Source organism: Xiphophorus hellerii, chromosome 15 (assembly GCF_003331165.1).
Source record: "Xiphophorus hellerii strain 12219 chromosome 15, Xiphophorus_hellerii-4.1, whole genome shotgun sequence".
NCBI classification, from domain to species: domain Eukaryota; kingdom Metazoa; phylum Chordata; class Actinopteri; order Cyprinodontiformes; family Poeciliidae; genus Xiphophorus; species Xiphophorus hellerii.
Window position 1 is genome coordinate 1,033,153 of NC_045686.1, and position 23,455 is coordinate 1,056,607.

Consider the following 23,455-nt stretch of genomic DNA (forward strand, 5'->3'; position numbering starts at 1 on the left):
CGCACTGAGAAACACATGGACAGATCTCAGTTTATGGACAAAACAAGTTGTTAGATATGAAGTTATGCATCTGCTCAGAGTTCCTCTACATTACTGCAAACTTTGTTTTTTGTTTCAGCTCTTTTTTTAAAGTGTGGATTTCATTTTACAAATATAAAACGTAGAATATAAGTTCTGTTAAATTATTATTACAATACATGAGAAAACATTTGTCTTTTCCAGCAGCCATTGTACAGCGCATATAGCAGTAAAACCAGCTGATAAACTGTTATCTTTCATCAGACCCTAGGAGTCTGATAAAAGACTACAACCAAAACAATTGAAAAGTATAAAATGTTTTATTTATAACAATTTATAACTGTGAATATAAAGAAAAAAATATTTACCAAGACAAAACAAAACACCACACTGCACCAAATCAAATTGGAATTTGCTCAAAGAAACAGATCCAGAGATAAATCTGACTATGTCTGAACTTTTGTTGAGACTCTAATTTCTTATATTTATACAACCTGATAGTTTTGGGAGTTGATGAGTTGTTGGAAATAAAACCAAAGTTATTAAAAAGGATCGAGCACCTCAAAGAGTCAGACGATATTTAGAAAAAAATGCAAGTCTGTTCTTGCAGTAAGGTATGGATCTGACTGAGGTGTTACACCAGCATGTTTAATTCATAGCTGTTTTCCTTCTTTCTGATCAGAAACATGAAAGAGAGAGTTTTGCCTGGAGAAAAAACAAAATGGCTGAACTCATCCACAAGCTGACAACACTTGTCTGCCTGTTCAGCAGACTCATGCTGGAAAGAGAAGAAGAGATGCCAAACTTCATAAAGGCATTTTATGTCATTGACATAAATGCAGTATTCTTGTATTTGGATTGTTTTATTCTTTCATGTGGCACTCATGATCATGTTTTCTGTTTTGCCTGAAGGAGAATGCGTGAAATAAAAAAGCTTTCCACAGACCAGAGCAAATACATCGCGCATCTGTCATATATTAATCTGATATCATTGGGCAAACAGCTCAAGATTAAAATTCCTTTTGTTGAACACAAATTAAAAGATATAAATGCATTTTTGTGAGTCTTTGTGAATTATGCTGTAAACAGTCTTCAGGGTTTGCATGTCAAATCTTTGTGGGTTTCTCCAACAATTCATGGAATAAATGTTTAAGCTTGATGTAGGGTGTCTATCTGGGATCACACCAACCCTGTTCAGTTCACTTTAATCGAACTCCAGTTAATTTGTCTGAAAGTCCGGTTGGTTTGGTGGTGTCTGAATGGACAATCAAACTCTGATGTGGACCAAAAAAAGCAAACTCTGGTCCGCCTACAAACCTTGGTCTTGGTTTCGCTGAAATGAATTCTGTCGTGGTTCGAATGCATGTGTGTATGCCAAGCGGACTGGAAACTATTCCAAAAGTAGATGTGGATTATAGTGCAGGACATTCTGAGTCAGCACGGCCAAAACAAAACACGCTAGTCTAGAGCTAGACTAGACTACCGGTAGTCTAGACTCATGATCTTTTACCAAAGACATAAGAGAAGAATCCTACAATCGCTAAAATCTGATGCTACTCCATTTTTGTTTACCTTTTGTAAAGGAGGAAGTTGCGCTCATGTCTTCTTCTGAGGATTTTCTTTTGTTTCCTTCAGTTTTTCTTGGTTCAGGGAAACTACAGGCGACAAGAGGGAACAGGTTTTTCAACTGGTTTGGATTGCTTGATACAGTGCAGTGTGAAAGCGAATCACACCAGTTGTAGATGTAACAAATCTTGCAATTTTGGTCCCCAATCTAACTGAGTCCACCGGACTATCAGGTGAAAACACCCTAATCGTCCTCAACTCCTGGTTTTCTTCCAGACGTCTTTCTTAATGACTAAACATCCAAACTTCCATCCAAACCTCTGAGTTTTCTCCCAAACATTTGAACCTCCTTTTAAACTTTCTCGTAAATCGCTGAACCTCCATTCAAACTTCCAAACTTTAGAACTTCTATGTGTGGTACCAATCTCTGAAAACGGTCCATTAATATCTACTATACATCTTTGAAAAGCAGAACTATATGCTCCTGCGCAACCAACAAGAGTGGAGCAAGTTATTTCTGAGACGTAAGTCAACAACAAAATACTTGTCTTTCCCAGCAGTCATTGTACAGCGATAAAACCATCTATGTGACTGCAAAGTGTGACTCGACAATCGGGAGGTTTTTGAAACGGCTCATTTTCCAGATACCAAAAAACAGTAACTTATTGCCAGAAAGTGGCTGTGTGGTTTATTCAAGCACTTCGATTGCCTTTAGAAGCAATTGAGACCCAAATGGAAGGTTTCACATTTGCGAAATTCACATTTCAAATTGTGAATTTCGTATAAGACATCTCCTTTTACAGAAAAGATAACACATGTAAAATATTTGAAACAGAATAGAAAATGTAGGGAACCAGAATATTTTCTAGAATATCCTCAAAGATACAGGAACTTAAATTCATGAGGACCTGATTGATGGCGTAATGAAATGATCATCACTGTAAATTCAGATGATGTTACACTTAACAAGTTAGTTTTTCTCACCTCCAGACATTCACACTTCACAGCTTGCGTCTCCTCAACCAAAACCAGACATTGGCCGGCACACACACCAAATACCTTGGAGTGTTTTGCCCCAGAATCCACAAATGACATGTAACCCACTTCAGAGGTACGTGTTTTTAAAAAGTCAATAAAGCGTCTCTAGACCAGCAAGTGGGAAGTGAGTCATTCTTGGTTGCTAATAGACACAGTTCAACTAAAGCTTTAAAACCAAAGGTGAGATGTTGAGTAATTCGGACTCTTAAACAAGTCTCGACTCATTCAGCTCAGTTAATTAAAGTTCACTTTTTCTGCTTCCCTTTGTGAGGGAAAGTAGCAGATAGGAGCTGCTAATCAATTCCATTTGATCAACCAAGCACGAACGCCTCTTTTAAGGAACCGCTATATCTGTATTGAGTCTGTATTAACTCAGTACCAGATTCGAGAGACATCAGCTGTGGCCTCAGAAGAGCAACAGCTGCTTTTTAAAGGCTCCTTGGAATTTTAAAGGCAGTTTTCAAACTGTCAACAGACATCTTAGCTAATTCGTCCCAAGGTCAGATTGTACAGTGTGAAGAGAAACTGCAAAAAAAAAAACCCCAAAAAAACCAAAGACCTTTATCTCACATTCTGCAAGTCTTTCTAAGTAAGTTAAAACTGAAGTTCTGCTTTGCCTGGGTTGCTAGGTAACGAGCTGAGCTTCTCTGGGGTTGCTAGGTAACGAGCTGAGCTTCTCTGGCGTTGCTAGGTAACGAGCTGAGCTTCTCTGGCGTTGCTACGTGAGGGGCAGTGCCTGCTGATTGGTGATGATACAATAGGAAGGTTTTTAAAGCGGCTCATTTTCCAGACACCAAAAAACATTAACTTCTTGCTAAAAAAAAAAAGGTTGGGAGTTTTTTTTTAATGCCGCAGATGTTTTTAGAAGCAGGAGAAACTCAAATGGAAATAGATAAAATGTGCAAAATGCCAAAGCTCTGTAGTTAAGCAGTGCTGTAAAGAGAAGTAGGCCAGAAATATCTCCAAATACACTAGTTCAACGGTATAAACCCACCTGCCACTTTTGGTCCACTTTAAACAGACCAGAGTGTGTGTTCACCTTTTGTGCAGCAGTGAATACACTCAAGCAAACCCAGTTTTGGGGTGATCATGGTCCACTTCTTTAAAAAATTGGTTCACACTTGGAGCACCTTTCAATTGTTGTGCCCTAATTGAAGTGTCCAGAATTTGTTGATCGTTTATCTGTGACTTGTCACTTTATTTGCTGAAGTTATTAGCATGTAGACCAGGAAAGATCAGCAGTGGTTACAGAGTTACTGGTGTATTAAAAAAAATCTGTAATATTAAACAATTTTTATCCTGGTGGGGGCACAAGTGAAGCCTGGTGGCCTGCCAGGCTTATGAGGTCCTGGGGGAAACCCTGAATGAGCCACGGAGAGACCTGGCCGATGCTTGGCCTTATGCACAAATAACCCAACTGAAAATATGCACAAGAATGTTCAGCATGTTTTGCAAGAAACTAAAAGTGAACGGGTCCGACACAAATGTGCACACAGAGCTGCAGCACGCAGCACCTCCACATTTGTTTTCTATCTGGGTCTGTGCTCAGTCCCTGTCCCGTCATTTCAGTCTAATGGGAGCAATAATCATCACCTACATGTGTTAGTTTACAAGGTATAATTGACTTGCACAAAATACAATGTGAACGCAAACTCACCAGCGGAAAAACATAAAGTTAGCTTTTGATCCAGGACTTTCATGGTGTGAATAAATACCAAGAATACTTCAAGGTATTGTTTCTAAACATGGGTCTACCATCTACTGGACCATCAAAATGGAGATTTCCAGGCTGTGACTCTCTAAGACTCATGATTGGTGTGATGTATCCTGTTAATTACAGTCCAGTTCATTCAAAGCACCAGCTTCTTGGTTGATATTTCTAATCAGCAGCCTGCATCTCCAGCCAACATTTCCCTGCATGTGTGTTACTCTGGCTGCCATAGTGAAGTCATTAAAAGTTAATCAGAGATGCACCGTTGCAACAGAGTGGGAATGAATTGCCTCTGTCAGTGGCTCCGGGCAGAGGAAACCATACCACAGAGAGGGAGGAGGAAAAAAAAGGCAGTGATAGAGACAGAAAAACACAATGAAGCGGACAGGCTTGGAAGAGAGAGGGAGGGAGAGATTCTCATACTAATGAACCATCACTTCCATGTCTCAGCCGATGCCCTCCGAATCCCAACATCTGTCCCACCAAACCCGGCCTCATTATGACACCCCTCAACAAAATCCCAGCCTTATAAGTAAGATAGTGTGCGTGGGCGCGTGTGTGTGCGTGTGACTTGAAACGCAGGGTGACGGTGGGAAAGTCTGCCCCGCTGTAGTTGTCACATCACATCTAGAGCAGGACGGCCGAGAGCAGATGCATGTTGTGTATGTGTGTGTGGATCTGTGTGTGTGATATGAGGATATGTGGGTGGTGGTGGTGGGGTTCTAGGTCTGGGGCTGTGCCTGAGGGCCTCGCCTGCGCTACAAAAGACTCCACTCAACTCCGGTTAGTCGCCCTCACTAGCATATCAGCACTGACGGACGGCGCACACATATAAATACGCACAGACTTCCTCTCTCGTCACTTATAGCCGCTGTGATTAAATGTTTTCCTCTAATTAAGCTTCTGCAGACGAGAAGTTGCTGCAGGACACCGGAGTGTGATCAGCGCTAAATAAAACCTGTTTGTTTCTGCGTATGTCAGTGCACTCCTGAGCACACGGGAAGCAGTCGATGAATGTGTGTTAATGTTTTTAGGTGCGTGAGTGTGTGTGTGTGCGCAGCGTGCTATCACTCTCTTGCTAGGGGTGACAGGTTGGTTGGGGACTAATGCAGCGCGACGGAACTGAATGTGGCCTCGAGCAAAGCATCTGCCTGCAGCCAGTCCTCATCTGAGCTGTCATACACACACACACACACACACTTACACAACCCATTCCAATGGAGAGAAGGCGAGTTTAGGATCCACACACACCGTAAACACACTCAAGAGCATTATAACCCCCGTCACCCTTACTTTTCTGCTTGTGTGGGCTCCAGACAATAATGGCTCTGCCCCGACGAAGAGCTGGATGTGACATGCTGGGCCAGCCGGGCTTGGATGCTTTTACTTTACACTCCTCGGTTTGTCTAATAAGAAAATATAAGCACCATTTCTCAACTTATTTTGTCCAAAATATTAAAAAAAAACACCTCTAGGACAGAATATTTACTTTTTATGAGCCTGTTAAGTTTCAAGTTCCTGTCCAAACCTCACTAGGTGTTGTAACGTTTTGCAGATTCGTAACGTTTTGCAGATTCGTAACGTTTTGCAGATTTGTAACGTTTTGCAGATTCGTAACGTTTTGCAGATTTGTAACGTTTTGCAGATTTGTAACGTTTTGCAGATTTGTAACGTTTTGCAGATTTGTAACGTTTTGCAGATTTGTAACGTTTTGCAGATTTGTAACGTTTTGCAGATTTGTAACGTTTTGCAGATTTGTAACGTTTTGCAGATTTGTAACGTTTTGCAGTGCCACACCAAGGAAAAAGCAAACCTTGCAAATGTTTACACAGGACAGGTTTATAAAAGCTAAATACACGCCATGGAAAACCGTCATTATTTCAAAGTTACGTCAAGAGGAATGCATTTGATTTCTGATTTAATCATTTTTTTGCAAATTCTGTCTACTTTATCTAATATCTGTTGGCAGCTGACAACTGGAGCAGATAGCTCAACTAATTAACCACTGAATATCAGCTGTTAGACTTTTGTTATTTTAGTAGGTTTTTTGTTTTTATAAACGATGACAAAATCCAAGTAGTTGTGGAAGATGTTGTTATGATTGATAATCAGTGTTTTACTGTTTTAGCTGCAATGTTTGCTGTTGCTTTTCTGTTTGACAAAAATACAATTAGCTTTTTGTTCTGCATTTAATTTAAAAAATATCCTCATTCTGTACAACCACAGCATTTCTGTTCAAGCTGAATATAATATCTCATACTAACTTGTTTTCTAGCCACATTTATTTACATTTAAAGTAGGGAAATCTAAAACTGTTTAAATAAAAATGTGCAGTTCCACAATAGGTGTAAGTTAGCACATTATTGGATAAATAAGACACCAAGTATACTTTGAAGTTGACAAATAATTACACACATAAAAATGGGGAAAAATAAAAGTACGTAAGAGCAAAGTTTGGGAATGTTTGATTTGTTTTAACGTTCTAATGCATAGTCCATGTTCTTGATTCACCTGTTGCAGCAATTCTTAGTTTTAAACAAACTGAAGTAATTGAGACAATTATATTACATTTTATTTTTTTGCTGTGGTGTCAGATTTTAGCAGCTTTATGGAATAGCAGCTCTAAACTTGGCTCCCTTCAGGTAGCTGAAAATCGGAAAAGATTCAGCATGGTTACTGCCGAGCAGTGGACTCAAAGGAGCAGAAGCATAATGAGAAACACACTTTCCATCATATTTACCCTGCAACGTTGCCTCCAATGTTGCCCTCGGCCATCAGGACCTATTCCTCTCTCAGCTTAGATTCTTTGCTTGTGGCTGACCTGTGTTTAGCCCCACGGGATCCCAGTGATTATACTAATCTCTCCAGAAATCCACCGCGCTCTCTGCAGGCTGCCACAAGTTGGCACCCATCTGTACATCGGGGCAAAGCGGATTTAAGTCAAGATAGGAACGAGGAGGTAGATGGCTTTGTTTGGGGGGTTTTTGCAGATTGGATTGAAGATTAGGGAAAACAGGACGTTATTTACAGGATGTAACGCGTCAAACAAGAAGTTGGATTCGACGCATCGCCACAGAATTCAACTTCTCATTGACCCAACAGGGAGTTTTCATACTCTGTTGTTTGTAATCTGGGGGCCAAGTTGTCCCCTCCATGGGGTCTGACGATCAACTACCCCCATGTTTACATCAGAGCTGGGCTGGTTTCCATGGAAACGGAGTGCCCCTCTTAACCAGCGCACTCAGGAATAATGCATTGTTGAACAGTGCCTGAGGCTACGCACGCACACACCCACACACACACACTAATCCTTAACATCTGCTGCAGCGTGTGTGTATATGAATGTGTGTGTGCGTGTGCATAAAACGCACGTCCGTGATTTCCTCGGCCAGTTCATTGATAATGGAAGTTAAGGTGAGCATTAGGTTCATTGGTATTTGCCTACAGCAGTGTGTGTTCTTACTGTACTGCATGCAAGAAGGAGTCAAAGTCATGGATGGAGTGAGAGCTGACATTTGGGGAACCTTTTCCACACTACTGGTGCTCCCTCTAGTGGAAATGGGTTCTTACTGCTGGAAAACACACACACAGTGGGACGGCACACACACTTTAAAGGGAAGAATTGAAAGAGAGCAAGCAACCAGGATGCTTAAGAATTATTCTCAGTATTTGTGTTTATATTTTAGTGACTGTACTTGGTGGAAATTCACAAGCTGACAAGAAAGCAGATCTTCCTCTGGTGAAGGAGTTCTCAGTGCTGACTGGCAGAAGTTATGAAGCTTTCTGTGTGGATTTGTTCTGGAGTCCAGACAGATCCTGCTGGGAATCAAGTACTCATCCTCAGGCGCTGTACCTGTAATAATTACCCTGCTCTGGAAATAAGTTCATAAGGGACCTGCAGCTCAGCTACATGAAGCACCCATAATATGGGCAGGCTCCAAGGATAGAACACACCACATTAACAAGTTTTAACTTTCTTCTATGGAAACAAAGTTTACCTCCGCTTGCTGCAGCTCAACTGTAGAAATGACCAGGTGTAGAAATAAAAAGTCTGTAAAAAGATCGATTTTGAAAAGTATAATTAGAGCATCTGGGGTTCTAATAGTGTACGGTGTTGTGTGTGTGTGTGTGTGTGTGTGTGGCGCAGGAAATTAAAAACCCGAATCGACCTCCAGTGATGGAATCAGACAACAAGAGAATAAGATCCCTGCACAACAAAAGCTGTTTAACAAGGGTAATTACCGAGTTAAAATTGCAGAAAACGAATCTTTTATGCATGCAGGCTACATTTAGGTGATGCATTCTTTGTTTGCGACTTCCCAGAATCAACAAAACTACTTTCTTTTGTGCGTTGTTATTGCTTTGCCGACATTAGTGCTGCTCCTTTCATGGCAATGAGCCCTTGTTTAAATTTGAATGTGAATTTGAATTTTAGAGGATAAATGAGGGAGGGGATGAGGGGTGAGAGGAAAAGAAAGTGGGGAGAGAGAGGAGGAGAGACAGAGGTTGTCAGTTGCCTGTCTGTGTTTAATGGAGGTCCCTGGTGTCGCCCTCAGGCTCCTTCACTTCACAATTAATGGAGGATCTCTCAAGGGAGAGCCATGCTTCTCAATAACACCTACACACACACGCATACACACACACACATCCAGTAATAAACCTTCTGGTTGAGCTGAACTCTGCTCCGGAGTTCTGTCTCAACGTGAGCCTCGTCTCCAGGCTTCAGAACCACAGACTCCTGCTTTCTGTGCTCGAACCTTGTGCCAACACCTTGAGTCGCCTCTCAGAGCTCCACACACCAGAGGGGGCTAGGTGGTTAAAGATGAGAAAAGGAGAGGAAAGTGAGGAAGGAAAGAGAGAAATGCCTTTTCCTCAGAACTCAGGTTTCATTATATCCTCGCTCTGATCTGTCTGCTTTGGTTTTTCTCCTCGATCTGCAGAGGAGAAGCCCCTGGTGCTACTTTACACATGTGTATGTGTGTTTATTTGTTTGAACTGCTCAAAACACTGAAAAAAACAGTGTAATAATAAGACAAGATGGTGCATAGAGAGTAGAATATCTATAGCCATAAATATCTGTGACCTTAACCCACAACAATTAAAGGACTGTTTAACAAAGACAGAAATCTGAGGCCAAATATGTATAAATATTACATTTGTAGAAGCCAACCTTGTCAGCTCAGTTACAGTTTGATTTCTTTACAATGCCAATGATCTCTAGGGAATTTAAAATTTTGTTTTGTTTCATATTCCCAGGTCTAATTGTGGAATATATTTGATCCACAGTGTTGTGGATCACAGTGACACAATTGTAAATAAATAACAGTGAAAAATCTGTTAAATACTGATCATTAGTGTGCATCTTCATCGCCGGTGGAACTATAATAACGTGTAGAACATAGTGAGATCCTGCCTCTTCCTTTCTGTCAATGTAAGCCTACTGTATGCTGACTACAAGTTCAGCAGAAAGAAGGAAGGCTTTGAAAATAACCTTGTCAATTTTTTAACCTCTAACCGTGAGCAGCATTTAAAGGAGAAAACTTTAGACTTAAAACGTGTGGCTGTGTGCCATCATACTTCATGGTAGTGTGCAGCTAGCTAGCTAGCCGGCTAGCACACTCTGCAACGAGCTAGCCCGCTAGGTAGCTAGCTAGTTTCAGAGCGGGCTAGCTAGCTAGCTAGCGCGCTCCGTAGCTAGCTTCAGGAGAGAGAGAGAGAGAGAGAGAGAGAGAGAGATAGACAGACAGACAGACAGACTGACTGACTGACTGACTGACTTACCCAATTTCAGCACGATTGCAAACCTTGACAATATTTATCCATGTGATTTTGCAAAAGTTCTTCAAAATTATTGTGAGAACATCTCTTAATTAAAGTCCTCTTCAGGTGACTCCACATGTTTTCTGTAAGAATTAGTTTTGAACTCTACTTAGGTCATTGCCAACCATCAAAATTATTCTCATAAACTCATATTTTTGTCTATGTTAATACATGCTTGGATTCACTGTCGTGCTGGGGGGGGGAAATCATTCCTATACTCAGAAAAGTGCTAAGATTTTGGGGGCAAAACTGACTCATATTTGGAACTATTCACATGACAGAAATCTGACAAAAAGTGTCTGAAAAGAAAAAATAATCTAAAGAGCATTATGCTGCCACCATTTTCCTTTTATAATGTTCTGTTTTGGTAATGTGCCATTAAAATTTTGGCCCAAAAGAAAGTTTAAGTTCAGTTTCATTAGACTACGACATAATATTCTTCCACAAAGTTTTGGAAGACTTTGGCCAGGTGGGAAGTTTCCTTTTCAAGAGAAATTGTGTTTTCAACCATACTTTATGTTTATTATGTTATTTAGACCTTTCCAAAATCGTTTAAAACTAATGCGTCATCCAAAAGATGCAAATGTTCAAATGCCAAGAAAAATCCTACCAGGAAAACTAAAATGTATTTAAATATATGATGGCAGGACATTAAGCTGAGGCAAACATAGAGAAGATTGTTATGAGTCCACACTGGGACTTTTCAGGTCTTTTTTAGATTATTTAACTATATTGCTGTGCTTTCACTATCCAGTCATAAAGTAAAATATTTTCAAACCAAAAGAATTGCACAAAAATTATTTACCTAGAGTTTCTGCTTCCTTTCTTGAAACATAAATAAATGACCGATCACTTTGGCTGAACTGTAAGGCTGATTAAAAATTATACATTTACACTCCAGCGAGTTTTTCTTTCAAATGTATTTTCTCTAAATATTTTAAATATGATAAACAATATAGCAGCTTCATTCAGTCTCATGTCTTAAAGCTTATATTTTACTCTGATGTTGCAGTTTTAAGCTGAATGCGACGAAGCTGAATTAAAATAGAAATTTAGATTAATATGCAAGAATCTTCATTAAAAGATTAAATAAAAGTGTTTGATGACATATGACAATGCTTTACAACTTTATTATGTGGAAGACATTAGTCTAGAACTTGGTCAAATTCAGACTGTTTTGTAATTACATTGTTATTTTGAGCTAAGATGCCGTTTTCTGTCAGTCGTGGATTTCCTGTTTCATGCCTTGGCCTCAGACTGCTGAGCTGCTCGTTCACCTGGTTACCGGCTCCTTTTGTTGCCATTTACATATTCATCACATATTCTCATGAATATTGATGAGCCTGCTTGCGGGCGCAATGGGTGCCCAGTGGCTGCAGGGCATTGTGGGAAATTAGCCGCATCGCTAATTGTGATCCACAACCCCTCGAGTGTGTCAATCAAAGGCGGGAAGGATGATACTTTTGGGGGCACCTGTAGCTCCGAATATGTATGCATGAGGAGACGGAGGGAGAGTAAAAATGTGTGCATGTGTGTGCTTCTGCGTACATCCAGGGCCACAAGACCACTCTGTTGCCATGGAAACCTCCACAATCAGAGCGCAGGAGGCTGTGGCCCGGGATCTCAGAGAGCGTTATGGAATGAGGATGAGAAACGAAATGAGCTGCGGACACAAGGTGATATACGTCTGACTGAGAGTCCGTCCGTCCGTCCGTCTGCAGTACGCCGGGCTTTAACGAGACAGAAAATAAGTTTACATTTTATTTTAAAAAAAGGATGGGAAACAAACTGGTTTTAGGATGAATATTTAGCTGTTTTGAAAAAAAAGTTACTGCAAAGACTTCACAAAGTATCTGAACACACTGAATTTATGTCACGATAACAAATTTTTCTGGTCGATAAATTGTTCCAGAAGTTATTACGATAAATGATAATGTTGTTTTGAGGCCATTTTTAAGTAATGTAATTGCATCGTTTCCCTCAGTATGTTATACACAGTGTTCCAAATTATTATGTAAGTGATATTTTCTCAGATTTTCTTAAATGGTCAATGCAAAGGACGGTCAGTATCATTTTCAAGTCATGAACTATTACAGTATAAATCAAATTTTACTGAACAAAGCTCCCCATCAGAACAGTATTTCTTTCAAACATAAAAAAACTCAAAATGCAAAATGTTCCAAATTATTATGCACAGCAGATTTTCTAACACTTTATGGATTATAAAGAACTGCAAACAGTCATTCTTTGAATGTGCAGCATTAAGTGTTCACATATACTAAAATCAAAAACATCCTAACAGACCCAGTTCCATGTTAACGTTGGACTTTCTCTGATATCACAGCACAATTCTTACATCCAGTGAACTTGTGAGTTTGTGGAAAGTTTCTGCTGAATTTCTCTGCAGGATGTCAGAAAACCTTCCCAGAGCTGCTGGTTGATATGAACTGGATTCAGATCTTCTGCTTGAGGAAACTCCAAAGGTTCTCAGTAGGGTAGAGGTCAGAGGTCAGAGGAGGATGGTGACCACACCATGAGTTTCTGCCCTTTATGCCCATAGCAGCCAATGACACAGTGGTATTCCTGGCAGCATGAGATGGTGCATTGTCATGCATGAAGATGATTTTGCTGCTGAAGGTTCGGCTCTTATTTTAGAACCATGACAGAAAGTGATCAGTCAGAAAGTTCATATACTTTACTGAGGTCATTTTCACACCTTCATGGACTCTGAAGGGGCCGACCAATGATTCTCTCCTCATGATTTTGACCCACAGCATGACTCCACCACCTCCTTGCTGATGTCACAGTCGTGTTGGGACGTGGTGGCCATCCACCACCAATCCAGTACTGCGTCCATCTGGACCATCCAGGGTTGCACAGCAGTCGTCAGTGAACAAGTCTGTTTGAAAATCAATCTTCATGTCCGGCTGGGCCCACTGGGACCGGTTCTGCTTGTGAGCTCTGGTTAGGGGCCCAATAGCAGGTTCATGCACCTCAAACCTCTGGAGGATCCTCCACCTTGAGGCTCCAGAGGCTCCAGCAGCTTCAAATAACTGTTTGCTGCTTTGTAAGGACATTTTAGCAGCTGCTCTCTTAATCCGATGAATTTGTCTAACAGAAACTTTCCTCATTCTGCCTTTATCTGTACAAACCATCTTTGTTCTGAATCAGCCACAAATCTCTTCACAGTACGATGATAACGCTTCAGTTTTCGTTAATATCTAATGTTTTCATATCTTGTCCTACTTCACTACATTATCTGATGGTTTCCCTCAGCAGAGATCCTTTCTCTTTCCCATATTGCTTGAAACCTGTGGCCTGCTTAATAATGTGGAACATCCTTCTTAAGTAGATTTCCTTTAATTGAGCTCAGCAGACAAACTAATCAACCAGCTCTCTGAAATTAATTATAGTGATTCAAAGAGCCCTGACACACAATACCATCTATGAATTTAATAACACAACAAAAGATTTTATCTTTATGACACTTAAATCCAATTTGCATAATTATCTGGAACACGGTGTAAGCCTGGCGGGCCACCAGGCTTTACTTGTGCCCCCACAATGAACATTAATGAACATCTAATGAACATTTAACACTGGAACTGGAAGACATTTTAAAAATCCAAAATAAATAAATAAAATTAATTTTGAAGTCTTTGTAAACAAAATTGTCCTTCAAAAAACTGGCTACTTGATACTAAAGACTTTTATCTTCCAGTTTTTGATAGAAAGAGAGAAAAAAAGAGATAAACAATTAATCATGCCAGTGGAAATTATTGAGTTTGTTTCAATTTATCATATGATTAATTGATTTATTGGTTATTGTGACAGGCCTAGTGTTTATCAATATAAAGTAACTTTTATTAGGGTTCAACTGTGAAAGACTATCCAAATATTTAAGACTTTTGTGTAATGACTCAGACTTTAAAAGAATCAGTGGATAAAGTGTTTTATGTAGAGCTGAAGCATCATGGGAATCAAGACTTAATCCTAATAGAAGAGCACTTAAAAAAATTTTTTTAATTAGTTATTTTGTTACAAGTAATCAAATTAAGTTTATCCAAGTAACATGCAACAAATTAACTCATTTTTTCTAAAGTTGGATCTCCATTCTGTTTTTTCTGCGAGGCTGCATGGCTAAAAATAACTTTCGTTTTCCGCCGCTGGAGCTTTTTATTCTGAAATAAGAATAAACTCCATAAATCTAAAGACCAAAGGACGTTGATGTTTTGCACCGTTACACTGGATTTACCATGAAATGTTGAAACTCCAAAAACAAAGTTATATGAAGACAACTTCAACTTTTCAAGTTCAGGTTGTCTGTTGTAAAGCAGACAACAATATTGATGTTGTTTTAACTCCATCAGCATATATTTGCTGGGTTTTTTTGGGTTTTTTTTGCTGATTTATATAAATTGCCTTCCAGCTTTTTCAAAACTTTTCTTCTCAAAATGTGGTACAGGTAACACTTTAGCAGAAGTTGTAGTTCCATTTTTTAAAATTCTGTTTAAATGCTGATGTTGCTGCTATGACTTTGGTATTTCTGGAGGATTTTTTTTGGTTTTTAGTCTCTATCATCACCTCCGTTTTCAGTTTCATGTAATCATGGTTGGCTTTTAATCAACCTTTAATCAGAACATCTTTAATAGCCACATTTAATCTTTATCCAGATATTTAATTTGAGTTTTTTGCGACTATTTGTAAATCAGCTAACAGATTTTTTACTGGACTTTAATTTTGCATAATGTTGTGTAAATATTGGTGTTGGGTGTTGATATTGTCATTGATATTGCATTTTGTATTTGTTGTGCTTATTCTAGCTTTCTTGGTGCATGCTAGAGGACAGGTTTTGTTTTCTTTTTAAAGCCATTTTCTTTGGAAAGGATGACACAGAAAGAGCATAGGAGACATGTTTATTGTTGATAATGTTGTTTTCGGTTAATACAGATACTTTATGTTTTGAAGAATTTCACCTGCATTCTCAAACTTAGACATTCATTAAATGTTTTTAACTTTAAAATGCTTTTAAAAAATGCTTTCAACTAAAATTAATAAATTGGATTTCACTTTCCAGCCTTCTGTTGCCTCCATTTGTGTTTCCACTTCAACCCTACCAATCATATCCACCAATATTTAATCTTAATCTCTCAGTGTAGTTGCTATAATCAAAATTTCTGCGGATTTAATCTGGAGCTGCTTGTACATCTCTTATAGATTTTGGCTGATTTTATCTTTATAAAGTCAGTACTATCTGAACGTTTATTATTTAGTATAAAAACACAACAATGATCAGATGAAATTATATCATGCATGATGCAGAAACATTACACTGTTAATCCCAAATATGATGCATTAGTTGCTTCTTTTTTTAGGGTACCTGTTAGGCAGCTCATGTAAAAAGAAAATATTCTATACAGTTTAGACTGAAGTTACCAAAGATAAGATGTTACATAAGTTATTGATTTCTTTCCCTTAAACAGTTCTAAAAATGAGACTGGATGAAGAGTCTTTTGTAATGCAATGCAGAGCTGTGGGAATGTGGGAATCAGAACTAAATCCCAATGGAGGCAGTTGCATGAGGAAAAAGGTTTTGTTTCTCTTGCTCTTTAGTAAGCCAACATTTTATCCAGATATTTTAAAAAATTCATCCTAAAGCTAAACTTCAGACAATATTTACATAATTATTAAAAGAAACCAACTAAACTGGATTTACCATAAAATTTCAGAATAATAACACCTGCGCCATTTTTAGCTTTATAGTGTAGAAATGTGTCGTCAGCATAGAATTGCATTTTTGTTGTTTTTCTTGTGCTAAATAATGGTTGTTTTTACATATTCAGGCCATTTTTTAAATTCATTTTTGCCAGTTTTGGAGACTTTTTGGTAACTTTTTAGTCACAAAGATGCTTTAAAAATATTTTAGCTTTCAATCTCCGGTCTTCTGTGGTTTCCATTTCGGTCTCTCCCCGAAACCACATCTTTATCCGCCCCTTATCTTTGTCCACTTCTTGTAAGTTAAGCACATAAAAGCTTCATGAAATAAGGAGAATGACTCAATGTTGGGATTACAACAACAAACTGAAGCAGCTGTACTTGAGGTAAGTGGAAAGAAAATATTCTTTATTTTGAACTTGCAGGAAACATTTGTAGTTCTGAATCCATCCCCAACCCGCCTTATCCTGCAGTAACCTAAATCCTAAATCTACTGTTTTGTTTTCATTATTAGTTGCTCAAATTCACTCCAAAACTATTGGACAAAAATAGTGCAGATGCTGCAACAAGTCTTTTCTTTAAGTCTACTTTGGATGATACGATTTTCACTTCAACGCAAAGACCAAGATAGCTTATAAATTTGTAAAACTCGTCTCTAATCACCTTCATTTTCTCTGGTTTTCACCATTTGTTCTGTTTTGTCCTCAGCACAAACATAACAACATCTGATGTGATACAATTGTAAAAACAACTTCGTAAAAGATATGTCAAAGTGCACAAAAAAACGAGTGACAAGTGTTAAAGATGTGCTAAAATTACACGCCATCTTGCATTTTTCACCACTTGATATGACACCTTCTGACATTTCTCTGTGTGTGTGTGTGTGTGTGTGTGTGTTCAGGGACAAAGCATGCAGTGTTATTTCACCACGTTTCTCTCTTTTGTTTTCATTTGAGTGGAAGTTTCGAGAAGTGCGTCTTGACGAATTGCATGGCCTGGTGTTGGAAGTGCAAGACACAGCAGCACATTGCAGGTGAGTGAAGTCATTAATATTTCCTCTGTATCAATATTGCTGGTGGAATGGTGTGTGCAAAAAAAAAAGTGTGTATGTGTGCCTCAGATTGACAGGTGGATGATCTCAGTGAGTGGAGCACCCTGGGATCGACTGCATAATCAGGGAGACAAAGGAGCACAGGAAGAGACGAAAAAACGAAGAGAGAGAGAGAGAGAGTGTGTGTGAAAGAGAGAGAGAGGGATGAGAGAAGCAGAGAAGTACGGAATAGTAAAATTCCCAGAGGTGTGAAGGGGTTGTGTGCGCTCGTCTCTGTTTATTTCTCTGCATTTGTTTGAAATGGTTTGCGTGTGTGTATACGTTTCTCTGTTGGTGTATTTAAACCTCCATGTGTGTGTGCTGGCGTGTGCAGGTGTGTGTACAGGAGGTGTTTGATGGTTTCCAACAGTAAATAGGTTCATTGTGAGAACAGCAAAGGTTCCACATCAGGAGACTTCCCTGGTAATTATACGGGAGCAGAACTAGCCCCTCCCCTGATGTCGCTGGGGTGTGTGTGTGTCTGTGTGTGTTGTGGGTGTGAGGGTGTGTAATGTAATGTGGGTGTTTGTCTTGCCATAAAGCAGCGGATCTGTGATCTCGGGTGCCTTGCGCGTAAAGCTGTGGTTGACATCCTCGCACGCTGTTCCACAGTAAACAGGTTTCCTCTGCAGCGCAGGAATTAGGAGCGCGGCGGCGCGGCGGCGCGGCCGACCGCGGGGCTCAAAGCCGGAGGAGTCGCTTATAATTGACCAACTCTGTCGACAAGTTTCACAAGCGCCTCCCGTTGCTCTCCGTTCGGGTTGGGCTCGTTTCATCTGCCTTTCAGATCCTCCCCGACTCACATCGGAGGATAAACAAAAGCATTACGGAGCCAAACGGAGAACATGGCGGGGCTGAGAGTTTGAAAGTGCTGGAAATCAATACGGCTAATGGTGGCCTGTCAGGAAGAAAGACAAAGTTTTGATCTTTGTTTATTTCTTTTTTTGTAATATCATCTTCAGTGCTGAGAGTCTGAGATTGAACAAGTAAACTAATATGTAAACTGTAGAGCTCTCAGAATGTTTAAACCAAAAATGCACACAGGATCCAGATCATTTCTCCTGCATGTAACCAAGTGATGCAGAGGCATTTAAAGTCCTGCTTATTTCAGTTAAGGGGCAGGTTGCCATATCTGATTTACAGTTTCCAGCCTGAACGACAATGTAAAACCAGCTCAGCTAAAAAAAACCTCATGTATATATTTATATGTATATCTATTTGTCCTATTGACCCTTTGCAACTACGTCACTTAATCATTCGAGGCGCCATGATGGATGTCAGAAGTGAGGGACGGGAGTATTGAACAGAGCGAATGAAATTGTTTTCCAAAGTTGTTTTTGCCAGTTTATTCATGGCTTCTACTTGTTAGCATCGAGCTAATTTGTCTGTGAACGTAACACACCTGGTTGGGGCTCACAGACGGAGGTATTTACAGAAGTTGGAAGCAGCTAGCTTAGAAACCGACTCATATCTCCTCCCTCCTGATGTGTTGATCAAATTACTAACTTTGCCTGAATTCACACCACATAATTTATATCACTACGTTATAAACAGAATTTGCCCTTAAGCTGGAGTAGCTTTAAAAACGTAGCTACAGAAGACGAGGTGCTAGCTAGCCAGTTATTTCCATACATGCTAGGCTACATGACAGTGGGGCACTGTCTCCATGGTTACCAACGGTTAGACGCGTACCTTCTCCATAATACAATGTTTCATATCTTTTTACTGTAATCATAATGACTTATAAAGCATTTAAACGTTCATCTTCTTACCAGGTAAAAAATGTTTGCTGCTAATCCGTAATTATACCAGGGCTCACTAATGATGATTAACAGCTGCTATCTTTCCTCGTTTAAAGTTACAAAATAAAATGACACGTTTGGTTTCTACCCTTGTCTGTTTGTGCAGCCGACCGCGCAGCACCCTGTGAGCAATTTAAAACAAAACCAGCTAAATAAAAGCGATATTAGGTCACAGCTGTCTGTTTGTATTGGTTGTTTCGATGTCCGTCATGGCGGCGTCTGGAGGAGCGTGACGTCACATGCTCGCAGATCATTATGTCCTCACTGCATTTAAGACAGTTCACAACATTTTTGGTTGTACATATAATATTCTGACCAGAACTAAATCCCATTATTGGGACTGCAAAGGACTTGACTCTTTGAATACAACAAGATTTGTGGTTTTTGTGACACTGTCGTTTTAAATCATGATGAGATTTCTGTTTTATAGTACAGAGTGACGCTTGATTAACCAGTGACTAATCATTGATAAAGTCATGCCACACAACGAGGAGTATTTTAAAAGAAATTTCCTCTGAACATTTTCTAAAAACTTGCCATGTTGTGAAATTTTAACAACCTGCCCAAAGCTGGTTTTCACAGCTCAACGTGTTCAACATGCAATTTATTTATTTATTTATTGACTTGTGTTGATTGTTTTAAGTGAATTATTTTAAATGGGACATTAAATATTAACATTTACATGCAAATATATGAGATTATAGCCAAGTGGCTCATTTCCATGTTGGCAGGTTGATGTATCTGATATTTATTTGTAATAAGAAAAATCCTCAAACTACTGCACACAAAAAACTTTACATAAAGGAGGAAAGGGGCTAAATAAACACTTGTTTACAATATGTAATCTATAATGGTTCACTAGTTTTCATTTTATGTTGATCACTTGAATAGATTTAGCATAACTGTGCTAGCTACGCTAAGCTAAACAGGCTAATTGTGTGACTAGCCACTGAAACAAACAAATTTGCTGTATAGTTTTCACACGCTAAACGGATCAATGTGTTTTGTTTGGTTCCCTACAGTCCCCAGAAAAGGTTCATTTAAATGTTTCAAATCATCAATCAGCTTTATATCAGACAAATATTACATTTTTAATTGATTTTCCAACATTTCTAAAGAGATAAAAGCTATCGAAAACCAACCAGGCCATGTGTGAAATATAATCTCCCTCCTTCATAAATGAACTGTGAATAAGAAATCTTTTGGATCACTTTCACAAGCTCCACCCAGACCTGAATCAGTTAAATAGAACTTGTCTGACAACACGAAGTAGGCCTAACAGACCTCAAAGTGCAGAAAATCAGGCTAAATAAAGTGGAAAATATGAGAAACAAAAGTCAGTTAAAAATCTGGAGAGGCTTTAAGGCTCCAGTGAGATCTGAATAACTTTCTGTAACCGATTATTTAAAAATAATGGATTCAGTTCTGGCAAGAAATGCTGAATCAAAATGGCCGACTTTCAGTTTGTGATCTTAAGGTGAAGAACGTTTGGATTGTACAGCAGAATCAGCTCGGCTTTAGATTTCATCACATTTCAGTTATAAAAGGTGAGGGGGGGCGAAAGGGGCCCCTGTCCCTTTTATTCTTGATGCCCCTAGTGCCCTTTTTGAGGGGTTTTTATTATTATTATTTTTATTTTTTATCTGTATGTCAGAAGGCCTGTTTGTGCCCCTCAGCAATAATATTTAGCTAAATACAATAATTTAGTAAAAATAAACTAGTCTGGCTGCCCTCAGTCTAATAATGACTCTCAGAGCCTCCATGTTGTTCAGACTCCGTGGTGGTGGTGGTGGTGGTGGTGGTGGTGGTGGTGGTGGTGAGGAGGAGGAGGAGGAGGAGGAGGAGGAGGAGGAGGAGGAGGAGGAGGAGGAGGAGGAGGAGGAGGAGGAGGAGGAGGAGGAGGAGGAGGAGGATCTGTTCCTCTATCTAATTATGGGCAAGAATATTTTTTCATAAACTGGTTTGTGAATAAAAACGTAGGTCTGATGTTGACGTTAGAAAAACTGTTTGTATTTATATTTTTATAATCGTCCTGCAATAGTGGGACAAAACCCGCCTCACCACTAAACTCAGAAATGCTGCAGAGAAACTTCTGACTTTAACTTCATCATTCTGCTAAAAGCCCGGTTCGGTTCACTACAGGCAGTCTGGGTCGGAACCACCGACAGATAGAAAGAATATCTGTCTTTATATCAGACATCCTGATATAAGACACTGAGACTGTCACCGCGAGTCGCAACGCAGCTCAAAGCCCCGGTACCACCTGGTACCACCTGGTACCACCCGGTACCACCCGGTACCACCTGGTACCACCTGGTACCACCCGGTACCACCTGCTCTCTGTTCTCTGCTTCTCCTTACCGTTTCTACCAGGCGGGTTAAAGCCGCTGGAGGTTCTGGGCTGTAAACAGAAGTTACTGCAGAACCTCAAGTGTTAAAGGAAGATTCGGCCCAATTAGAGTTCAGAACATAAACATCAGAGAAAATATTGTAGCAATAATCAGAACCGCAGCAAAAAGCCAAACATGCCACAATGAAATGAATCAAAATGTCTCCAAAGCATCGGGGGACTGACAGGGGCCACCGGGGGATTCCAGGTAGATTCCAGGTGGATTCCAGGTAGATTCCAGAGATGCGCATGGCAGCAGCTGCTCCTCCAGGGCCGGCCCAAGGTAATATGGGGCCTTAGCCAGAACCCCCCGTCCTACTAAGAACCTCAGCATCACTAACATGTTTAAATGTCGATCAGGTGAATCTGTGAGAGGGAGACCAGGTTTAAAATCAATCACTGATTATTGGTTATTGGCTGTGATGTATTTGTGAACAAACCCAATTCAAACACAAAGATTACACCATATTGTAGCCATGGTAACACAACAATCAAACTAAAAAGATGATTCTTTTTACAAAGTAAGCGTCCTAATTAAATCCTAAATGTACTATTTATTTTTCTCAGCTGATGCATTAAATAAAATGTAGTAACATTATTATTCTCTATAAATGATGCTACAGGTTTAGATCTATGGTCTGTGTTACAATTAGACCATTTCTAAGGGCCCCTGAATGTCTGGAGGCCCCTGAATGTCTGGAGGCCCCTGAATGTCTGGAGGCCCCTGAATGTCTGGAGGCCCCTAGAGGAGGGAGCGACCTTCTCTCCTCTGGCCTGTTTAACAGCTCCAGTCTCAGATCAGCTCAGCCCTCCAGGACTGTCAGCAGCAGAAACAGAAACTTTTTACCTGTTGGGGAAAATAGAGACTAGATTTGCTTTGCATTTCCTGCATGATGGCGATGATCCAGTAGGATCCAGTTAGATTATTGATTATTATGGGTTGTTGCTATGTTGTTGTTGTTCGGTGTTTTAAGATCTTGTGCAATGGGCCCTTTTTTAACTTTGAGCCCCTGCCCCTCCAAAGGTCTCTGCACGGTCCTGCTTTGATGTCACAGCATGAGGTTTGTTTTTAAAACTGTATTAATAAATCCTGTAATAAACTCTTTTATTCTTACAGACCTGCACCTTTTTGATTAGATATTTGATTGCTGATTTGTTCTTCTTCTTTGTTCAGTTGTTGAACCAAACATCTTTTTATGCTTTTAGTCGTTTTCATAACTCTTATGCTGTTTTTTCTTGTGTTTTGCAATATAAATGTAGCAACTTGTGATTTTAAAACCTCATTCTTTCTGAGCTTTAATACTTTTCAATTGGATTTTGTTTTCTCAATTTAAAACTTTATCTAAGCTAAATTTAATAAATGTTATATCGCCACTTTGCAAAAACCCCCAACATTAAGTAGGTTTACTTTATAACTGTTAGCATAAAACAAATCTTTTTCATGATACAACCATATTTTTGTACATTATATTAGATTTTTATGTCATAAACCAAAACAAAAGGCATACTTGAAAATAATACATGGTTTTCAACATTTTTGAGTGTTGAGAGGATTTGCAAACCACCAAACACAAAAAAAAAAAGTTAAAACAAATTATGCTGTAATTACAGCTGCAAGCATTTTGGTCTCTATGAATATTACTAATTTATTTGTCCATATCTTTTTTGCCCAATATCTCCATCTTAATGATATTGAATTGGGATAATTTGAGAAAACAAATTTTTTTGAGTTTTGCTCCAATCATTTGGAGTTAGACCTGAACTTTGACTGGACCGTTTTGACACATGAATATACTTTCATTTTTAATCAAAATCAATTCATTATACCATAACATCCATCTTCCCTTCAACTCTGACCAGGATCCCTGTTTCTGCTGAAGATTCCCACAGCATGGTGCTGCCTCCACCATGCTTTACTCATAGCTTTCTGCTACACACTGACTATCTGAACATGTAGATATGGATAAATACTGTAAATAATGTTTCATTTTACGTTGAGCTCTACTGTTTGCTGTCTACTGCATAAAATCCCAATGAAACTCATTCAGATCTGTGGTCAAAATGAGAAAAAATAACAATTTCAAGTAATATCTGCGTTTTTCAGAGCTCAAAATTATTTAAAACACCTGATTTATGACTAAATAAATTAGTTTTCCTTCTTTTTAATAAGTAGTTTCAGTTTTCAAGATGCATTTTATTTGCTGAATGATTCACATGAAAAACATCTTAATTTCAGACAAACTTTTAGTGATAATTGTGAACTCTGTACATTTATCTCACACAACATTTAAATTAGGCTTTAAAAA

At 39.2% G+C, this 23,455-nt stretch overlaps 1 long non-coding RNA gene across 1 annotated transcript; it reads right to left on the reverse strand.

Moving 5' to 3' along the window:
• Positions 1 to 2,210: 2,210 nt before the first annotated feature.
• LOC116733741 (uncharacterized) lies at positions 2,211 to 22,383 on the reverse strand. Its single transcript, XR_004342102.1, has 3 exons — positions 22,369 to 22,383; positions 20,148 to 20,150; positions 2,211 to 2,263 (listed from the first exon to the last, which is right to left on the reverse strand). It is a non-coding gene; the product is annotated as an uncharacterized LOC116733741 (long non-coding RNA).
• Positions 22,384 to 23,455: the final 1,072 nt, after the last annotated feature.